Source organism: Lampetra fluviatilis, chromosome 13 (genome assembly GCF_964198595.1).
Source record: "Lampetra fluviatilis chromosome 13, kcLamFluv1.1, whole genome shotgun sequence".
In the NCBI taxonomy this organism is placed as follows: Eukaryota; Metazoa; Chordata; class Hyperoartia; order Petromyzontiformes; family Petromyzontidae; genus Lampetra; species Lampetra fluviatilis.
In genome coordinates, this window is record NC_136287.1 from 14,733,015 (window position 1) to 14,749,171 (window position 16,157).

Here is a 16,157-nt window from a genome sequence, read left to right on the forward strand (position 1 = left end):
GCAACTGTTTCAATAGCACAGACATCTACTAGCCCAGCAAGTTCAACATCAGTAGTGGCAACATCAAATACAACATCAACAACATCAACAGCTGTTTCAACAGCACAGACATCCACTAGCCCAGCAAGTTCAACATCAGTAGTGGCAACATCAAATACAACATCAACACCATCGACATCTGTTTCAACAGCACAGACATCCACTAGCCCAGCAAGTTCAACATCAGTAGTGGCAACATCAAATACAACAACATCAACATCTGTTTCAACAGCACAGGCATCCACTATCCCAGCAAGTTCAACATCAGTAGTGGCAACATCAAATACAACATCAACATCATCAACAGCTGTTTCAACAGCACAGACATCCACTAGCCCAGCAAGTTCAACATCAGTGGTGGCAACATCAAATACAACATCAACATCATCAACAGCTGTTTCAACAGCACAGACATCCACTAGCCCAGCAAGTTCAACATCAGTAGTGGCAACATCAAATACAACATCAACAACATCAACATCTGTTTCAACAGCACAGACATCCACTAGCCCAGCAAGTTCAACATCAGTAGTGGCAACATCAAATACAACAACATCAACATCTGTTTCAACAGCACAGGCATCCACTATCCCAGCAAGTTCAACATCAGTAGTGGCAACATCAAATACAACATCAACAACATCAACATCTGTTTCAACAGCACAGACATCAACACCACCATTGACAACATCCACAGCAAGTTATTTAGGTCCGATAATCCTTAGCTCGCCAATTTCACCATCACCTACATCTGCAATATCCACATCTAGTTCTGTAGGACAGACAATCATTAACTCGCCAATTTCACCATCACCTACATCTGCAATATCCACCTCTAGTTCCGTAGGACAGACAATCATTAACTCGCCAATTTCACCATCACCTACATCTGCAATATCCACATCTAGTTCCGTAGGACAGACAATCATTAACCCGACAATTTCACCATTAGCATCAACACCAATTTCACCATCATCTCCGTTGATACTATCTACAGCAAATTCTGTAGAATCATCATCGATTAGTTCTACGTCACGAGTAGAAGTAACACAACCATTGCCTTTCATCTCGTCTACAATCAGCAGCACAGCATCGCATCTTTTGAGCGCTTCGCCGTCTCCTGCAATTCTTTCAACATTTGAGAGCCCAACATTGTCCCCCTCACAACGACAAACCGCATCGCCAGCTTCAAGCGTCATCGGGTCCCTGTCGCCAGCAGCATTCACCAGCACGGGAGGCTTGTCGCCGTCATTCATGCCAACCCATTCAGCCATCAGCAACATATCGGTGTCACAGACAATTTCGCAATCTCTTTCTTCAGCAAGCTCCGTTGTAACGACGACATCCAAACAAATGTCATCGTCTGGAATAATACAACCAACAACTGTCACACAAACGCCTGTCTCTACAGTTACAGTTCAACCACCAATCCCTCCTGTGCCGAATATCAACTACGTCATTGTATTCGCAATTATGAACAGAGACTTCAATGACAAATTCAATGACAAGAATTCTCAAGAGTATCGAGAAATTTCTTTCATCATCATTACTGAGGTAAGAATTACACCATTTGCAAATGCTATAATATGCAGTTTTCCACATGCTTTTTTTATATGAATGGATGTATACATCATAATACGGGTTTTTTGGGTTAGATCGTGTAAATATATAAATGTAAATGTTGTGGCTTTGCTCTTCAACACACCGGTGTGCTGTACTAGTAAGGAATTGGCACGTTCTGTTTACGTGACAACCCTTACTCGGTGGCTGTGTCGTGTGGTGGCGGGTTTAACGACACATTTATATATTTACGCGATCTAACCAAAAAAAACCTATGTAAGGGATGATATTGGTTGCGAAATATTGTGTTAACTTTACAATTTAAATTGCTTTTTGGAGAGTTTCTATTTACGTGCAGTTTTGAATTGTGAATGGGTTACTATGCAAGGGCATAGTGCACAATTTGAGTGGTATCACTTTTCCAGCTGAGAGCTGTTACCAAGATAAAGCGTGTCTGGAACATGACCTTCATGCCTGGGGTAGACTCAATATTCTTTATCCCAATGGATTGGTTAAAGAGTGCCACTTTATAGAAAGCCAACAGTGGGTGTCCTATGGATAGACCGGTCCCTGCCATATGAATATGGGATTTACACTGCTGGAACAGGGTCTCCAGTGGATATGAACACTGCCCGGGTTTCTTGAAATCACTTTGTTGGGACATCACGAGTTGAGTTGGCCAACGACGTCTCATTAAAGCGCGTGTCAGCAAAGCAGTTAAACACTCTACCCACATTCGTAAAGAGTGAAATATTTACGATTTTAATATTGTTTATAATTATTTCATGATGTATTATTCTTCACGCTTTTAACATTGAATTAAGCATACAGCGTCAACTTAAAGCAAGTGTTGCGTGGTATGTGCTCACACACTGTAATAATGCTCTTGTTTTTTTTAGCTTGATCAAATATTTAGGGCCAAGTATGGTGCGAGGTTTCTGAAGACCAATGTGAAACAAATGAGGTACACTTTTCATTTTCCAATTTCCCTAAATGTGATGGAAGTGTCAACATGTTGACAGAGCAGTGGTGTAGCCGGAGAGCGTGCAGGAGGCGCAATTGTAGCACACAGAGGGATGTTTGGCAAGGAGAGGGCCCGTGGCAACCACGCTGCGCCACTTTCATCAATCATGAACATCTAAGCACTGTATTTTCAAAATTTTGACTTAAAACTTTGGTGACTGCAGCAATTCATATTCTTGCTTCTTTCAGTAAAGGCACGTAGATAGAAAAATAAGAATAAAAATAAAGTGAATAAAAATAATAATAATAAACACAAATATAGACTGTAGCTTGGTTCTTAATCGGAGTGTACTGGCCGTTTATAATGTAGACTGGAGCCTGGGTTTTAAGCTAGTGAGCGTATTGGCAGTCTATAATGTAGACTGCAGCAATGGTTATTAAACTGAGTGCTACGGCATTCTATAATGCACATTATGTATAATGTACATTATAGAATGCCATAACGCTCACTCAGTTTATAATGTCTGTAATGTACAACATAGACTGCCGTAGCGCTCACTCAGTTTATAATGTCTGTAATGTACATCATAGACTGCCGTAGCACTCACTCAGTTTATAATGTCTCTAATGTATATCATAGACTCACTCAAGAGGCCTCGGTCATGGTAGACTCGTGAGCGCCATCAAAGAATGGATTCCCACCGTGGCCCGGCCAAAACTATCCAAAAATGTCGGAAATCGTAGATCCACTGTGGCCTTTAAAGGGAAATTATATAAGAGGCTATGGGCCCTTTTACTAGAACACAGAGCATGGCAAAAGCTCGAAAATGTTTCAACACGAAGCGCACCCCAGAATAATCGCACTTGTTCCACAAGTAGTGCCTGTGGGAGCTGACGTGTAAGATAAATCGTATTCTCTCGTGTTCTCTCTTGTTCTGTCTTCGTGCAGAAAAGGGTCCATCATGGTGGATGCCGAAGCGGAGTTTGTGAAGGAGAATGCTCCACCAGGACAGGAGGTTTTCGAAACGTTATTTTCAAAGCTAGATCCGAACACCACCATTCCACACTCCGATTTGCGCCTGTCGCCCACCTCGATAAATGTTGATGGTAAATATTCATTCAGTTGTATTTGACATTCTGCACAGTAATGGATGGTAAACTATCTTTGCTGCCGTGTACGATGGATCTCAAAAAGGGTGTTCACACAATTGCATTGTGTACCAGTTTCAGACTGTAGTCTTAATGCATTACAAGTTCATAAAACTTACATCCGTACAGCTTGTGAGCACAATCTATTCTCCCTCTAGAAACTGTGTAAGCTATTACTTATCTTATCTCCAAATCCACACGAGATTTAAGACAATAAAGCCTCATAACGTTAGGAGAGCTCTTACAGGAGTGGTCGTGAACACTCGTAAGTAAATTTTCAAAGTAAAAGTGAACCGTTAACTGATATAATTACACAATTGTGGACACAATGTAACATAATTATATTAACGTATACGATCACAGCCGAACCTGCTGAAATGCACAAAACGGGGACATCATGGGTGACCCACCCCTACTGGACATCTGTTAAACAAAAAGAGCTTCATAGCTCATCGGATTCCTCCATTCTCGTTCTGACTTCACTGCAGTCGCGTTGGATCCGAGTCGTGTATCTGGACGTTGATTGGCTGGGGTGGGCATCGAGAACGATGACGTAGTCCCTAGCAACGGGGGGGCATCGAGAACAATGACGTAGTCCCTAGCAACGGGGGGGCATCGAGAACATTGACGTATTTTCCTTAGCAACGGGGGAGGCATCGACAACGATGACGTAGTCCCTAGAAACGGGGGTATCGAGAACGATGATGTAGTCCCTAGCAACGGGGGGATAGAGAACGATGACGTAGTCCCTAGCAACGGCTGCTGCCAGGCCCAGAGTGGTGCAATCGCACTCAGGGTGCCAGGGGCATCTCCGGATCTCCTCTAACTTGTGACGGTTTTTGATTAATCTCTTTGAACATTTCCGATCTTACTACAATCGCTGGCAGACTTGTTTTTTGTGCAATTGTAGTAAGGTCCGAAATGCTTGTAAGGAAAACAAATCGATCAAATTGATAAATTGACAAATAAAATGTTGCCCATATCGTTGTGTCCTGAGGCCCCATTACTGTAATGTTGTTTTGTGCGTAAATTAAATCCATTCCATAACAAGACAAAACGTGTAATGTCATCGCTGTCTGTGAATATGAAACATGTTGTACTGCACGTGTGATGTGCTACAATATGGTGCTGTACTTACGCATTCTATCGCCTTTCTCGTTTCAGTTTACAATATAACAGATTTGCCACCGCAGTATATGAATTTCAATTTCGTGACGCTGAACAAGAAGTACAGCGCCAACCTCAGCGACACCAACTCTTCTAGTTACATCGCCCTGAACGGCGCCTACACCAGCGAGGTATGAACGCCAACTCGCTGAGCTCAGGCAAACGTTTTTGATTTGCTTTGCTTTCATGTTACAATCTTGATTTGAGGTTTTCGTCACACACGCATGTGGGTTATTCTCCATGCGGGCCCAGTGCACGCTGTTCCTTGAACGCCACACTCCTGAACTGACGTGCTCCAATGAACGTTGTTTTTGTCTTGCAGCTGACGAAGATTTTAAGCCAAAAATATCCAAATACTTTTGTGGGAATCACGAACACCTTCAGGTAATTATGTCAATAATTATATTCGATATACCTTGGCTTACATCCACGAATCTACGACGCAAACATCCCCGTGGTGTCATTGTAACGTCTACCCTGTTGCGTTCCAGGAATGAGAATGGGATGGTGGCCGTGCAGTCGAATGCCTCCTTCTACACCGTCACCTCCGTCGTTCCATCCGACGTTTTTGAACTCATAAAGAATGACTTAGATACATCCTCTACACTGAAGAACACGGATATTATTGTAAACTCAACATCGATCACAATAGACGGTAAGCATCGCAACCGACACGGAGTAGAAACGCGCACCCTCTATGTATTATAAGTGTGTAAACGTTCATGGAATATGTGTGTGTGTGTGTGTAAACATTGTCTACGGATGATAACCGTACCATATCTAACTTTTTTAGGGACAAGACCGTACAAACCCGTGGCGATCTCATTTGAGGTCATCAACAAAGGTTTTACGGATTCACTGCAGAACAGAACCAGCAAGGACTACGCTGACCTGAACGCGCTCGTTTCCGCAGAGGTCGGTCGCTTTCTCTGGCTTGTGCCGCACGTGCCGTGTGACCACGAGATTGAGAAAACGGATTTTGTGTGTAGAATTTTGATGCGTCTGCGTGCGTGTTGCAGATATGTGTGTGTGAGCGTAGATGCGCTCTTACGAATACGTGTGGTACATCGCAATAGGAAATGCATGTTCAGAGACAACGCTCCCCCGTATAGCCTTGATAACAGACTTCTGGGACAAGTGTGCGTAGCGGGCGTGGTGCTGGGCACCCACCACCCACCTCGTGTGCATTGCCAGGCCTTCATAGGTGCTACTCGCTAATGTGCACGTTGACACGCATCATATAGAAGCTACCTGAGCTCATGGGCGACTTTCATGATTGTGATGACATTGTCAAGCTGCGTCGTCCTGCCAATTCTCCGTATTGTTGTCAGCAACGAGTGCACGACCATACATTTTCGAGAAATGAATCAGACCCAGCTATGTAATTACACATACAACGCGACGACCATGACCCCCAATCAATTTGAGCTAACTGTTTAAGCCAATGTTTGAACTTCTCTGTTGTTGGGAGAGAGAACTGGGAGTGCCCCTGCTATTACATTTCCAGCTGTCAACATTCAGGAGGCCCACGTGCTTTAGGATTCCTCGAGGGAATAGGAGACACACCACAAGCACTATGTGCATGTATACACACGTATACACACGTCAAATGTTTACGTGCCCACATACAACACAAATGACATTTTTTCGCTGATAAGTGACCAATTGTTTAAATTTGTCATTAAAATGTATTCCCCACCCCCCCCCCCCCCTATTAAATTACAGATTAGGAAAGTCCTCCTGACGAAGTACAACAGCTCCGATCTCCTGTTTGTCAGCACCTCCTTCACGTGAGCATTGCAACTTCCCGTCACTGTGCAACTTCGCGTTACATTTACACGAAACGTGGCCAAGTGTGAGCTGCGAAAGCGCGTTCTCTCAGCATTTGAGAAACTGTCCCAGCATAAACGCGTATACGTTATATCACGAGCAACACGAACTGCAATGTATTTTCAGGAATGAAAACGGCCGCTTGAAAGTGAACACTGATGCCATCTTCAAGGAAAACTCAGCGATCGTTGCGTCCGATGTCATGGCGCTCCTGTTCCAGGACACTAATGTCGCGACCTTGAAGCTGGGCGCCACTGAGCTGGTAGTGGATGAACAGACCTACCAGGTGGATGGTAAGCAGAAATGTCGCAATATATCACTCCGCTGTATTCTTATCTAAACGTAATTTATATAGCGCCTGAACCAAGGCGCTTTACAGAGAATTAACACCAATACGACGACGTCTGCGTGAATGTAACGGTTGAGATGAGGTGAATGAAATAGATGGGAGGAAGCAATGGGGGGGGGGGGGGAATCTGTGATGCGTGAATTCGGTGAAAGCGAAATCGGTGACGGTTAATGATGATGAATGTATTGAATGAATGGGGAATGAGTGACAGCCAAATAATGAGACTATGACGAGGTGGTGGTTATGACATTAAGTGGTCGTGGAGTGAACGAGGGGTAACAATAAGTGAGTTGTGAGCGGACACTAGTGAGCAAAGGTGGCGGTGTGATGTGGAGGGAAAGTTTGTTCCAGTGAAGGGGGCGAGAAGAGAAAACGAGCGAAAGCGTGACACGAGGCCTTATCCTTCTCAGTTTTGATCATCTAATTTACATATCACTCCACACTGCTAGACAAGCTCTTGCAATTCTTAAGAATTGCGACAGTATCTTTGTAGCCTTCAGATATTCCAGTCTGTGGCATGCAGTAGTCTGTCCGTAGAATAGTTTTTAGAATAAAAATAGCAGTTTTTTTATTTTAAGCGTTGGAACGTGTAAACTTGGAGTATGGATAATACAAATTGCATTCTGTTTGACTTTAGGTACCAAGCCTTACACAACCAAAGAGATATCATTTGATATCACCAACAAAGACTTCACATCCAGCTTGAAGGACAAAACCAGCAAGGATTATACCGACCTCAACGGCGTCGTTTCCAAAGAGGTCAGTACGTCTTCCGCAATGCAAGCAGTGAACAGGACACGTGTGGCCACTGCGTTGGTGTGCATATGCATGAATGTTGAACTTGTTTCGCACCCTACGTAGCCAACCATGCAAATCGTAAGTGCGGTTCTGTATTGGAGTGTTCCCAGCATTCTCCTGTCCGTGAACATTTGTGGGTAACTTGTTGACGAGTGTGTTGTTCTTCTCGTTCACAGATTACAAGAATTCTTGCCCAACAGTACAAAAACTCCAATCTGCAATTTGTCAGCGTCTCCTTCACGTAAGCATTGCCTCATCGCTTGACAAGCACATTACAGTTCTGAAAAATGTCTTGTTCTATCATCGTGAGCAATAGCTACAATGTTACTAATTATGTAAACTGTATTTCCAGGAATGAAAGTGGCCACGTGAAGGTCAATGCCAATGTAATCTCAAAAGACAATGTCAACATTAAAGATAATGATATCTTGACGCTTTTGGTCAAGGACATTAACGCCTCCATGTTACTCGGCTCCACTGGCTTGGTCGTGGATGAACGGACCGTCGCTGTGGCCGGTAAGCGGAGGTTGTCGCAACGCTTCCATTCGCAAAAAAAATCACTCCGCTCTCGGAGACATCCTTCTTGAATGGTGGCTATTGAAAGCTCTTCTTTTTCCCCAAAACATCATACCAAGATTCTCAAAACAAAGCATTAATTTCTTCAACGTGAAATAACTTTGTAGCCTTGAGTTGCGGGTGAAAATGTCGTATTCCTGTTAATCGGTGATGACACATTGCCTGGGGTCGCTAATAAAGGGGCAGGCTCTGCAGAGGAAACAGTTTCCTAGCTCGACACGTCGAAGGCGGCTTCTGCTTGGCTTCGCGAGCGCACTGCACTGACACTGCCTGGGATATTTTGTTCAACCCATGATAGCTTTGCCTCAGCCTTACCGAGACCACCAGCTTAAAGGAACTGAATGTGGAGCCACTTTATCATCTAGACCATCAAGTCAATGACTTGAGCAAATGTGGCCCCTCCCAACAGGCACCATGATGTTTAGCTCCGCCATTTCACTCCTGAGAAAGTGTGCTCTTTTATCGGTCTTTGTTTCTGACTTCTATAGTAAAATTCAAAGCTTATAATTCAGTATGTCGTAGTAATTGGCACATTGCACATTTCCAAAGCTTTGTTTGATGTAAATTCAGAAAGAGCCTGCTTATGTCACAGTTTAAATAGTTTAAACAAAGTATTTACGTGTTATCTAATGATATCTCTGTCATTTCACTTCTGCAGGTGTCCACGCTATCTTTCAGGAAATGAACGTAACCATGAGAATAATCAACTTCGACTACAGTGATGAGCTCCTCGACGTTCAAAGTTTATATTATAAATCTCTATCAAGAAAAATAATTGATGGGGTAAGCAGATATGTCTCGGTGTGGTGCTTGTGATCAATGATTTGTGGTTTTGTACGCCAGCTAAAATAAGAAGTATTTTTTAAGTTAGATAACATTTTTAAATGTAATGCAGCTTTGCAAGTTTAGTGTAAAAGTTAGACTGCATAGTTTAGTTGGCTCCTTCATTGGGCCACCACTGCCTTGATCCTGGTGAAGAATGTTGGGGGCCGTGTAGGCCTGGTAATAAGCTCTACGGGAGGAGGGGTTTCTCCCATAACCGGTAACCCCAAAGTAGAAACCAGTAAAACACATGTTGCCGGTTTGTCGCACATCCATTGATGCGCAACAATAAAAAATGCACAACCACGAGTGCTTGCGTGTTATGTTTGTCATCCGATATGCGGTGTATTGGCTCGCACACTTTGGCTTGCAGACCAGGGGTAGTAGTTTCAACTCAAGTCTCCTGACGAGGCATTTGAAACAATGGGGCAGGTTAAACGCCCCCGCCGCTCTCCATCAAGCAGGACAATAATGGGCACTCCACAGTTAGTCCATTGGCATGTTTGGCGTGGTGGGGTCATTTGTGGGTACGCGCACCTCTTCCAACAAGTTTGGCCAGCGTTGAACAATAGAACAGATATCACGATAGGGCTGCTTCGAGTGGAGGCCCTTCTGCCAGGAAGCCAGCAATTACAGGGCTGCACATTTTCCTTAACTGAGCAAGGCACGCACCACGTTGACACTCAAGTTGGTTGTCATGGGGGCAGGCGCCGTAAGATGGCTGCCGCTGACCAATCAGAGTTGCGCGCGCCGTGCCATTTTTTTCGTCTGCACGTGCCAATTGGTGCATTCATAAGGCATCACATTTCACAGGAAATGGTTTACGGTTCCTACATCTTGAAACCAACCATCGGTTACTGTCATTTAACAACTGAACCCATAGCAGACAAATAGAGGCGAGACAAAATGTGCTTTCCTGGCCGTCCCACACTGACCAGTGGCGTGAATAATAGTCACATGACAACCCCCAATGCTGGTGACAGCAGAGCGCGGCTGATAATGATGATGACGATGAATATAGTCGGTCACCTTATATTTACTTTACAAATACATTTCACGATTTACTCTGCACCAATATGTGCTCGTGATTGAGATAAAATTTTGCTTCAAATCTGAATTAAAACATTTAAAACTCATTTACAAATTCTAAATTTACCCATTCACAAAATAGACAACTCTATCGGAGTAAGTTCTTATCTGGTTAAATAAAGTATGGTCAATATGTCTTTGTGTGAATGATATAACATATCATCCTTTTCATGTCTTTCTTTTTACCATTCAGCTTGGAAAAATTGTTTCAGGTCAATATGCTGACACTTTTCGAAGGGTCTCCGTTGCAAAATATTCGTGAGTATTTTAGTATTTTTCCTGTTTAAACATCATTGCGAGTATTGTTAATAAAAATGTGCCATGCGCTGCTTTATCTGCGGGAAACAATGTACGATTCATTGATGCGTAGATTCAAATCTATTTTAAAGCTCAAAATTCTATTGCATCGTGCGGCCATGGGACGATGCATGAAAATGAAATACTGCCGTACTTTTGGAAAAAAAAAGTGCAAGCAAGACAGAACACACGAGATAGACAATACTGATGCGGCAATATTAATGGGAGAAAAAAATAATCGATTCTCAAATCAAAGTCATAACCTTGAACTATGATGGTAGTATGCATCTCACGGGGGGTGAATCGTCGCATGTCTACTGGGCAGAGAATCTACAATTCCCCCGGCGAATTATGGGAAAACATTCCGTGAAATGGCTTCTGGAAAGGAGTTGGCCACACTTGAGGATGTTTCCTCCTGATCCGTGACTGCTGCTGCCGCATCGTGACGTGGAGAGCAAATACACTTTGACTTCACTCATCGACACTTCACAACTCAGTTAATGATACATGGGTCACGATCTGTAGAAACGTGTCTAAATTCTGATCGCGACAGTTTATTTGTCTGTTTTAAAATATCACGTGAAGTAAATGCGAAAATGTTTCACGTGTGCAAATATAATTGTTGTTAATCTTTTATTTTAGGAAAGGATCGGTGATTGCCAAGTCAACCGTCCAGTTTTTGATGACGGCGCCCACAGATATAGATTTGCTGACATCTGTCCTGAACAACGTGGACTCCAGCAGCTTTCTGAAAGACACAAACCTGCAACTAGATCGCCAGTCCATCATCGTTAATGGCACACAAGGTTGTTTTCCATTCACTTGATTATTGTTGTTGTTCTTTTAGGTAAAGTGTGTACTCTCCACTGCCAGTTCTGCATATGCTGTACACATTTATGAAACGGCTCATGGGTCTATTGCATGGCTATGCAGTTGTGATGTGTTAAGAGAGGTCTCAGTCTCACAGCAGACCTCGATCAGATGCGCGATTAAAATAATTTAAATTTCACTGTGCACACGTTTTGTATCACCAATAAAATGCAACGTTCCCTTTGATGGTGTTAAAAACGGGTAAACGGAGTATTGCCCTTTACTGCAGAGTTCACTGTTTTGAAATGTTTAATATAAATGAACAGCATGTGATGTGCGAGGGGGAATGGTATGGAAGCTGTTCGCTTGCTGCGATAACATCCCAGCTTAGCTTGGGTCTTCTCAAACGAGTACCTAGTGCGGTATATGTCAGCATTGACAACGGATACAAATACAGTGAGGCATACATGGTGCTGTCCACACCACCACCTCATAGGCAATACCAGTCCTAGTCGGTGCTTGCTAATAGCACTTCAAGCATTGTGTAAACACTCGTTTATCGGCTGATAACACCTTCATATATTTTTTGGTGCCTTTTGCTATTCATTTGTTGTGGTTCCTCCTCCTCCTCATGTCTCCGAGTCGTTCTCTCTCTTTTCGAGAGCGAGCGAATACTGTGCGATAGTGGCGGCGGGTTACAAGTTGACGCGATAAGACTAACTGTGGATTGTGTGTGTGTGTGTGTGAGACAGTGCCAAGCTCATCATCTTCAGCTGTATGCAACCCTTCCTTCATGCGCTGCCAGTCGGTGCCTCCCTACGGCATCGCAATCATCGTCATGGGCATCCTGCTATTGCCCCTGATCGCCATCCTTGCTGTGCTGGTGCGTCTCACTCACTATCACGACATGCTTGCAACGTCACCATTGTGTTCGGGGGATTGTCACTTATTTGATGCCACTTGAGTACTCGGTCTTGCTGCGAGGCAATCCAAATGTTGGTGAATAGTTTCAGTCAGTGGAGAGAGTCGCATCAAACGTGGCGATAGTGCTGAGAGGTGACACCACAAACTATTGTGGAGTCGCTTCAAAATACATTTTGCATCCAATACTTCTCTGTAGAGAGTGTTTTTTTTATGTCAGGAATCTATTGTATAGAATTGAATAACAAAAAATATCGTAATGACATTTTGATGCGGGCAATGATTGTTGGGCGAAGACCATCAATATGCTGCACTGAGGACCTGGTTTAATCAATGGCGGATGAAACCCGGACTCAAACTTAGGTTCTGAACAGTGTCGGCTAAGTGCTCTGACCCAGCCACTCATCCACCTTCCAATGCCTGCGTCCGAACTACATGACACATCACTTTACTGGTGCACGTCAAGTAATCACAATGCGATCATTAGTGATATTTGTCCATGGCATGAACCTATCCATTTCATGATCTCCAACATCTAGGCAGGCCCATCATATTGTGTCCATCATGCACGGCGCAGTTGTACCCAGGTCACTTTGTAAATGAGACTAACCTGGTCTCTTGAGTTCTCACCTGGTTAAACACATACTACACTTGAATTAAACTTGTCACACCCACTACCATGTGTAAATCACAACATTATGTGTGGCTATGGTGATAGATGACCACCAACGCTAAAATCAATGTGAGAGTTGAATTACAAAGAAACGTCTCTGGAATTTAACATTTTCTGTTTGTTTATTTGCAGTGGAAGAAGGGAGTTCTACATTGTCCAAGACTTGGAAAATCGAACATTTACAAGATATCCTCGAATAAATTTGACAGACTGCCATCTTACCAGGTACGCAGTAACGACACATTGGAAGTTATTTTATTACAGAAAATACATTTTTACTGTGGCAGCCACATTCAAGAAACCCATGTTGGCTTTCAGTAGAAAACATCGATCTGCAAAGCCCCGTACGTTGATGTAGTAATTTTTTTTATGATAGCGATTAGACGTACCCTTGTTACTGTACTGCAATAGGTAAGTCCGCAGCAATTTGTAAGATTTTTATAAATAAAATTGTTGAAGTTTTATTTTTGACCACACGGCATTTGTGTATAAAGACCACTGTCGCAATGTTTCAGCCATCTCAAACCAGGCGTTTTCATTCCCCTCCCAGCAGAAATGTAATTGTTTTCACGTAAATACTGCAAATAAAAGCAAGCAAATAATATAACGTACATGTTTTGACTTCCCCTTGGAGTTATCTGATTAACCCTGCCAGCACACGTGTTAAACCCATCTTCATTTCGGACAAAGTCACTGTGTAACACCTATTTTATTTTATTTCCCAGATACCGTCATACAAACCCACTTCATTCTACGGGGCTTGACAAGTTACCAAGCTGGAGTGTCTTTGCACAGAATCATAACAATGAATTTCAAATACGACGGGGCATACACAACCACGTATAATCACATACATTGCCACGCATACACACACACTGTAACGCACACACACACACTGCCATGCACACACACACACACTGCCACGCACACACACACACACTGCCACACACTGCTACACACACACACTGCCACGCACACACACTGCCACACACACACACTGCCACACACACACACTGTAACGCACACACACACACTGCCACACACACACTGCCATGCACACACACACACTGCCACACACACACTGCCACGCACACACTGCCACGCACACACACACACTGCCACACACACTGCCATGCACACACACACTGCCACACACACACACACTGCCATGCACACGCACACACACACACTGCCACACACACACTGCCACGCACACACACACACACTGCCACACACTGCTACACACACACACTGCCACGCACACACACTGCCACACACACACACTGCCACACACACACACTGTAACGCACACACACACACTGCCACACACACACTGCCATGCACACACACACACTGCCACACACACACTGCCACGCACACACTGCCACGCACACACACACACTGCCACACACACTGCCACACACACTGCCATGCACACACACACTGCCACACACACACACACTGCCATGCACACGCACACACACACACACTGCCACACACACACTGCCACGCACACACACACTGCCAGACACACTGCCATGCACACGCACACGCACACACACACACTGCCACACACACACACTGCCACACACACTGCCACACACACACTGCCACACACTGCCACGCACACACTGCCACACACACACACACTGTAACGCACGGGCACACGCCGCAACAGCAACAATCGCCGTTCGCCACTGTGACATCACCACGCTGATTGTGCCAGGCTAGGTGCATCTTGAGACCACGTGAAGTGTGGAAGGCTCGCTGCTGGCAGGAGGTCACGGTACAGACCCAGGTGTTACGGGATGACTGACCGTGATGACTGGCAGATACACAGCCTGTGCTGCCTACTGTGCGACACTGCACACGCACACCAACTCGTGTGTGTGTCTGTACTGATACGAAGCACACACTCAACACTGTCACCCACATTTTTAAGTTCTGGCCATAATAAATGCTGTAAGTAAAACATGTCTGCGTGCGACATTAATCATTGATAATTATCTTTAAAAGCGGACAAATCTAACTGATATTACACTGGGTTGTATGTATGTAACGTATTTATATAAAACTCTCAGTTCAAACTTGCAGGATATTTTCCTCCAAATGTTCTTTAAAAATCTGTCTAAAACGAAAATTTGAAACGCCACGAACATGTCTTTTCAATGTACTGTTAAAATATCGCACCTTGAGGGTAGACTGAGACACGCGTATCGACCACTCGGTGACGCACACACAGACGTCTCAGCATGCAGAGGGATCACTTAGTCAGCTTTAATACAACCCCCCAACAGTGCCTGTTATAGCCAATACAGCATTTGAGAAAAAACACATTTGGTTTGAAAAAGAATACGGCGTTAAAGTCGGACCTGTCACGGCACCCCGCGTGTGGCACAAAGGGCCACTCGGGGCTCCGCGCTGCATTGCACCGGTGGTCACTGATAGTATTTAGATACCATTCAGTTGATTTCCCGTTACGAGGGCAATAAAGGACTGCGTAATCAGAATGAAATGTGCCGATGTTTGGACCGTAGTGAGAGTTGGAGGCAATCACCCAACAGTCGCACTCTGGCAGAGGTTTACTTGAGAAGGGAACTTCAAGTGCAGTGAGATTCCAGCTCCGTGTTGTTTCTGCTTTTCATCCGAAATAAATACCACAACGAGGGCACATTGTGAACTGTATCATTAAGCCCACGTGTAAACATTCTCAATAATATTAGAATGTCCGCAGATGCGAAGAACGTATATTTTTGTATTAAATGCTGTAATGTTGCCACAGTATATGTTGCTAGTCACCGCATATCCATGTCTTCTTTGTTGGTCATTCAGGAATGTTGAAGTAAATCTTTACCTCTTTGTCAGTGGCTGTAGCCCATAAATCGCATGCTGCACTTTAATTTACTCACGTAAACATTGGCATATGCAAATAAAAAATAATGTTATGTATTAGCCTATGTAATGACCAGTAGAACGTATTGTTGCAAGAGCGGTACGCGTGGTAATAACTAGTTACTCATTTTCTGTTTACAATAGCAATGGTAATGCCTTATTTATGACATCATGTAGATACTGTTTGCACTAAAATTATTGTATATTTGTTGGAAGATATTT

At 43.9% G+C, this 16,157-nt stretch overlaps 2 long non-coding RNA genes across 2 annotated transcripts; both read left to right on the forward strand.

Annotated features, from left to right (window-relative positions):
* Positions 1–5,699: 5,699 nt before the first annotated feature.
* LOC144935620 (uncharacterized) lies at positions 5,700–8,100 on the forward strand. Its single transcript, XR_013637331.1, has 5 exons — positions 5,700–5,793; positions 6,604–6,668; positions 6,835–7,001; positions 7,695–7,816; positions 8,032–8,100. It is a non-coding gene; the product is annotated as an uncharacterized LOC144935620 (long non-coding RNA).
* Positions 8,101–8,312: 212 nt separating this feature from the next.
* LOC144935349 (uncharacterized) lies at positions 8,313–14,249 on the forward strand. Its single transcript, XR_013637304.1, has 7 exons — positions 8,313–8,371; positions 9,090–9,214; positions 10,536–10,600; positions 11,282–11,445; positions 12,202–12,332; positions 13,176–13,268; positions 13,769–14,249. It is a non-coding gene; the product is annotated as an uncharacterized LOC144935349 (long non-coding RNA).
* The last annotated feature ends 1,908 nt before the right edge of the window (positions 14,250–16,157 follow it).